The sequence below is a fragment of the Rutidosis leptorrhynchoides genome, chromosome 1, assembly GCF_046630445.1.
Source record: "Rutidosis leptorrhynchoides isolate AG116_Rl617_1_P2 chromosome 1, CSIRO_AGI_Rlap_v1, whole genome shotgun sequence".
NCBI lineage: Eukaryota > Viridiplantae > Streptophyta > Magnoliopsida > Asterales > Asteraceae > Rutidosis > Rutidosis leptorrhynchoides.
Window position 1 is genome coordinate 34,114,637 of NC_092333.1, and position 7,182 is coordinate 34,121,818.

At 34.9% G+C, this 7,182-nt stretch overlaps 1 pseudogene; it reads left to right on the forward strand.

Annotated features, from left to right (window-relative positions):
- Positions 1-391: 391 nt before the first annotated feature.
- On the forward strand, positions 392-6,981 carry LOC139858768 (uncharacterized; annotated as a pseudogene).
- The last annotated feature ends 201 nt before the right edge of the window (positions 6,982-7,182 follow it).

Genomic DNA, 7,182 nt, shown 5'->3' on the forward strand with positions numbered 1-7,182 from the left:
ATGTACTAAATATTTTAGACGATCTATTCAATTGGCAATGAGATTCACATTTGATCATATCTTCATAATATCATAGTTGAATACAAATCAACTTATTCTCCAAGTATTACTTGGTGCCCAAGTACGTAACCACTCTCGACTATAAATATACACCACATTATAAACTTTTTACAGAATACAAACGTATTCTCACATTACAAATCTTATACTAACCCAACAAATGGCAACCACAACCACCTCATTCCTCCTGGGACCACCAGAGCTCTATTATGGGTTCGACCCAAAACGGCCTTCCTATATGCAGGTACTCTTAAACGGGTTGATTGAACCCATGGTGTTCTCGAACTATAACTCCAATTCCAATACAACCTCCTACCCAAATCCACCACCCATGGGTTACACTGAAAACATGTCACCAACATATCTATCTAGTGGCAACGCTTGTCTCGATTTCTTCTACCACGTTGTCCCCGATACTCCACCCGAAACTCTTACTCGGCGTCTAGTGGAGTCCTGGGACCATGACCCTTTAACAACATTAAAATTAATCTGCAACCTTCGTGGAGTACGAGGTACAGGTAAAATGGATAAAGAAGGGTTCTATACATCCGCTTTATGGCTACACAAAAATCACCCTAAAACACTAGCTTGTAATGTGGCTTCCTTCGCTGCATTTGGGTACTTCAAGGACTTGCCTGAATTATTATATAGACTTCTTAAAGGATCTGATGTAAGAAAAAAAGAAAAAGAACAACGTCCTAAAAAAACAACATCATTTAGATTCTTTAGACAACAACGTGGTCGTCGATCGAAAGCTCAAAAGGCTGCTGTTGTTAAGATGAAACAAAAGGAAAGGAAGATTGTGCCAAGAGAGGAGAGGATATCGGCCGAGAAGAAACGAATGGAGGCCGTGAAGGAATTTGCAAACAAGATTATGTTGTATAATCTTGAATTAATAAATACTTGACACTTTATTTATTGGTATGTTAGTTTGTTAATTAATTAGTTACTTTTAATTGAAGGTTGAAATGGTCATGTTGACCACCGAATGTAGTAGTCAAGTTAGTGGAGAAATGCAAGGTAGGTGGTTGCTAGAAAATTGGTAGTGGGCAGTGGGTTGTTGCACACAAGTTGTACATCCAAAACGTTATATATAGCCTATCTCACCGAATGAATACAAGTGCAGAGAGTTAACAAGATGTAGTTTTCTTGTGTGTTTTTGTTTTCTCACTATATATTTAAGTATATCTGGGTATATTCTAATTATTTAGTATGGTGTAAAAGCAAGTGGAAACATTTATGTTCCAACAATTGGTATCTAGAGCATTAAGATTCTGGTTTCAAGCAAGATTAATTATTATCCGTGATTATAGCAAGAGCAAGAGCAAGAGCAAGAGCAAGAGCAAGGTGATCACCATAGTAATTACAAAAAGTAGCAAGAAGCAAGTTGAACAAATAGCAAGAAGTAGTCACAATTTGTGATCAAAAGTATGAAGCAAGGTTGGTCAAAAGTGGTGATCAAGAAGAAAACCGAAAGAAAGAAAAGCAAGGGCTGATTTTTTTTTTATAAAAATGAAGCAAGCAAGAAGAAGATATTAGCAGGGCTATTCATCAAAATAGCAAGGAAAGCATCAACAGAAGAAAAGATGCAGCAGGTTTGATCATACTTTGATCAGAAAAAAGCAGTAGCATGGTTGTATTTATTAGCATGTAACTTACAGTAGTATTGGTCATAATTTTTTATCAAGGAAAAGAAAGCAATAGCAGTATGCATGTCAAGAAAAGACACTAAAGCAGTTGCGAAACAGTCAATAGAAGCATGCCAGAAGCAGGTTACCATCAAGAACAAGATCAAATTTTGATCGAAAATGAACAAATAGCATGGAAGACGGAAAATCAAGATTATGGGGGTGAATGTTGTATAATCTTGAATTAATAAATACTTGACACTTTATTTATTGGTATGTTAGTTTGTTAATTAATTAGTTACTTTTAATTGAAGGTTGAAATGGTCATGTTGACCACCGAATGTAGTAGTCAAGTTAGTGGAGAAATGCAAGGTAGGTGGTTGCTAGAAAATTGGTAGTGGGCAGTGGGTTGTTGCACACAAGTTGTACATCCAAAACGTTATATATAGCCTATCTCACCGAATGAATAAAAGTGCAGAGAGTTAACAAGATGTAGTTTTCTTGTGTGTTTTTGTTTTCTCACTATATATTTAAGTATATCTGGGTATATTCTAATTATTTAGTATGGTGTAAAAGCAAGTGGAAACATTTATGTTCCAACAATTGGTATCTAGAGCATTAAGATTCTGGTTTCAAGCAAGATTAATTATTATCCGTGATTATAGCAAGAGCAAGAGCAAGAGCAAGAGCAAGGTGATCACCATAGTAATTACAAAAAGTAGCAAGAAGCAAGTTGAACAAATAGCAAGAAGTAGTCACAATTTGTGATCAAAAGTATGAAGCAAGGTTGGTCAAAAGTGGTGATCAAGAAGAAAACCGAAAGAAAGAAAAGCAAGGGCTGATTTTTTTTTTATAAAAATGAAGCAAGCAAGAAGAAGATATTAGCAGGGCTATTCATCAAAATAGCAAGGAAAGCATCAACAGAAGAAAAGATGCAGCAGGGTTGATCATACTTTGATCAGAAAAAAGCAGTAGCATGGTTGTATTTATTAGCATGTAACTTACAGTAGTATTGGTCATAATTTTTTATCAAGGAAAAGAAAGCAATATGTGACGATCGCTCCAAATCCATATGGACAATACGTCATTCATTGATTTCATTGCGAGGTATTTGACCTCTATATGATACGTTTTGTAAACATTGCATTCTTTTGAAAAGGCACACCATAAATGAATATTTAAATCAAAGGTTTTCAACATCTGATGATTTCTACATATAGACAATCACTGTAAATAATAGTTTACAATAGTACTTCCGTTGACAGTACAGTCAAAATAAGATACATGGTGATGATTTGGTGAATGCAACGTTTCCTTGAAAAATATGCCATGTATGACTCCATGCACATAGCTTGTCTAACATATAAGCAAACAGCGGAAGACTTCTAGAAACCTGAGAATAAACATGCTTCAAGTGTCAACACAAAGGTTGGTGAGTTCATAGTTTTAATATTACACATAATCCGTATATCAATGTGGATTACAAAAGTTCAGTTATTTTATTCAAAACGTTTATCAATAGGTTTTACATAAAAGGTGGATCACAAGATTTCAGTTGTTTCATCCGAAACGTTTATCAATCGGTTCTACAAAATTGAGTACCCTGGTAACTAAACTTTAATGTTTATATAATTTGTACCCTTTGTATAATCATCTTAATAATACACGCAAACCAACGTGTACGCTTCTCAAATAGCATACGTCCGTTAAAAGGCTAGCGCTCTAGCTCGGACGGGGATATCAAGCCCTATAGATCCATATACTACTACTCGCGCCCACCAGTTCTTATAACTGGCAGTTAACAGTTACCAAAGCTAAGGGATTTTCGGTTCAAACTCAGTGTAGAATTTAGTATGTACTTGTATCCATTGTGTTTTAAATAAAGTGCATGTATTCTCAGCCCAAAAATATATATTGCAAAAGCAATTAAAAAGGAATCAATGAAACTCACGCATATAGATATTGAAAAACAGTTATTAAATCATTTGCATGTATTCTCAGCCCAAAAACATAAAGAGTAAAAGGGAGCAAATGAAACTCACACAAAATCAGTTTTAGTATTTGTATCCATTTAGTAAAACAGTTTATAAAACTGCGCATGTATTCTCAGCCCAAAAATATAGTTTGAAAAAGGGATCATATGAAACTCACTGTTTAATATTGATATACAATATTGTAGGAAAGCACGTAGACGCATCGGAGATGATAAACACGAGGTTTGCTTCACAAAAATACCCCCGAACATTACCCATAACCTCCTTGGTAATAACCCATATTTTTCTTAGCTCTAGCTCGCTCGGAAACTCGTTTTGAAAGTGACACGCTCAAGACCTCGTCGTAGTATTTTATGTATAATATTAATACTACTAATAATAATAATAAGATTAATAATAATATTAATCTTAATAATAACAATAATAATAATAATAATAATAATAATAATAATAATAATAATAATAATAATAATAATAATAATAATAATAATAAATACGGAGTAATATATGTGTGTGTGTTTTTTTTTTTCTTTCTTTACTCGGCAGAAAATGTTGCAATTTATAGAACCTGGCCTGAAATCTGGAGTCATGCGACTCGCATGGAAATGGCCTTCTGGCCATGCGACTCGCATGAGGACCAGGGACAGCTCACATTGTTTTGGCTCCTAGCTTGTCGACATAATATAAAATAAATATAAATATATAAATAATTAATATAATTATTTATATATTATATTTTATTCTTGTGCATAGTAGACTAGATATTTTTGGTCCGTTGCGTCGGGCGTTTCTTCTTGACTCGGGTCCCGGTTCCGGATTTTCAAACGCATTTTCGTACGCTTAGAAAACTAGCATTTTACGTTTTGTAACACGTACACTTGTCAAAATATAGACTTAGATTATCCCTAAATTATACCTCTCAAAATATAACTTATACATTTGAGTGTTTTGGTCATTTACTTCTATAAATCATCGTCTCACTATTTTTTTGAAATACATTTTAAAATAGTGTTTACTGTAGCAAAGTTACTGTAGCAAAGTCAATTTTTACTGTAGCAATTCACTGTAGCAAATAGTGATTTTCGAAAACACTGTAGCATTTTGGGTACTGTAGCAATTTGAAAATGTTACTATCGTTTACTAAATAACTTGAAATTATATATATGTATATATTTTTTTTAATATACATAAATCAGTTTTTAAATACACATTGGAAGTTATTTATAAATAAATTTTAATAATAAATATTTCAACTTATCATATATATTCAAATAGATATTTAAACCAATAAATTTCATGTACGGTATCAAATAATTAATACATTGTTACCTTTTCAAGTTATAGTATATATGTATCTATTTACATATAATTGTTCGCGAATCGTCGAAAATAACCGAAGGGTATTTAAATATATAAAAGTAGTTCAAAAATTTTGAGATTCAGTTTTACAGACTTTGCTTATCGTGTCGAAAATGTTAATCATACAAAGATTAAGTTTAAATTTGGTCAAAAATTTCCGGGTCATCACACAATAGCAGTATGCATGTCAAGAAAAGACACTAAAGCAGTTGCGAAGCAGTCAATAGAAGCATGCCAGAAGCAGGTTACCATCAAGAACAAGATCAAATTTTGATCGAAAATGAACAAATAGCATGGAAGACGGAAAATCAAGATTATGGGGGTGAATGTTGTATAATCTTGAATTAATAAATACTTGACACTTTATTTATTGGTATGTTAGTTTGTTAATTAATTAGTTACTTTTAATTGAAGGTTGAAATGGTCATGTTGACCACCGAATGTAGTAGTCAAGTTAGTGGAGAAATGCAAGGTAGGTGGTTGCTAGAAAATTGGTAGTGGGCAGTGGGTTGTTGCACACAAGTTGTACATCCAAAACGTTATATATAGCCTATCTCACCGAATGAATAAAAGTGCAGAGAGTTAACAAATGTAGTTTTCTTGTGTGTTTTTGTTTTTTCACTATATATTTAAGTATATGTGGGTATATTCTAATTATTTAGTATGGTGTAAAAGCAAGTGGAAACATTTATGTTCCAACAGATTAGACACGAGAAGAAATATACAATGGCTAAAAAAGCTGTTGATCGATATAAGCGGGACCCGGACTACAGATTCTTGTACGATCGTGTTTCGGATCATTTCGCTGAGTGTTTGCGGTCTGATATTAAGTTTTTGGAAGAAGGAAAGGTAAGAAAGATTAGTCTTGCTGCAAAATGGTGTCCGTCTTTGAATCAGTCATTTGACCGGTCAACTTTGCTATGTGAAAGCATTGCAAAGAAAGTCTTCCCTAGGGGAGAATATGCAGAATACGATGGTGTAGAAGAAGGGCATTACGCATACCGTGTTCGTGATCGGTTGAGAAAAGAAATATTGGTGCCTCTTAGGAAAGCGTTAGAGTTACCAGAGGTTTACATTGGACAGAACGAATGGGGACTGATCCCGTACAATAGAATTGCTTCAGTGGCCATGACACTCTACAAAGATAAGTTTTTAAAGCATGATGAAACAAGATTTCAAGAGTATTTAGAAAATGCGAAGTCGGGTAAGGCGACAATTGCATCCGGTGCATTACTTCCACACGAGATCATATCGCGTTTATGGGGATATGATGGGGGTCTGGTTGCAGAGCTTCAATGGAAAAGAATGGTGGATGACATGGCAAAAATTGGGAAGTTTAACAACGGCTTGGCGATTTGTGATGTTTCGGGTAGCATGATTGGGCAACCAATGGATGTGTGTGTGGCTCTTGGCATTCTTGTTTCTGAATTAAGCGAAGAGCCATGGAAAGGGAAAGTAATTACGTTTAGTCAAAACCCGACGTTGCAGATGGTGAAAGGAAAGAATTTGAAATCGAAGACTCAATTTATGAGAAAGATGGAGTGGGGTATGAACACTAATTTCCAAAAGGTGTTTGATTTGATACTTGAAGTGGCAAATAAGGGTAAATTGAGGAAAAAGGATATGATAAAGAGGGTGTTTGTGTTTAGCGATATGGAATTCGACCAAGCTTCGAAGAACCATGGGAGACGGATTATAAAGTGATAAAGAGAAAGTTTGAAGAGAAAGGGTACGAGGTGCCGGATATGGTGTTTTGGAATCTGAGGGATTCACGAGCAACTCCGGTTTTAGGGAAGGAGAATGGGGTAGCGCTTGTTAGCGGATTCTCAAAGAACTTGATGAAGGTGTTCATGAAAAACGGAGGTGTTATCAACCCTGAAATTGTACTCGAGAGTGTCATTTCCGGTGAGGAGTACAGCAAACTGGTTGTGGTTGATTAATTAATTACAAATTAACTCATTGATCCATGTATTATTAGTTTTTGGTTCCCTTTCGGGCCCGAGAATTTGAGTCGCTTTGCCAGCAGACTAATCTCGAGGTGACAACCTTCTTTGCAAGCTGCCCGGAGTCATGCATGTTTAACCTCTGTGGCCATTGGGTCTTGAAAAAAAATTAGGCCTGACAATGTAAACCAAAACTTT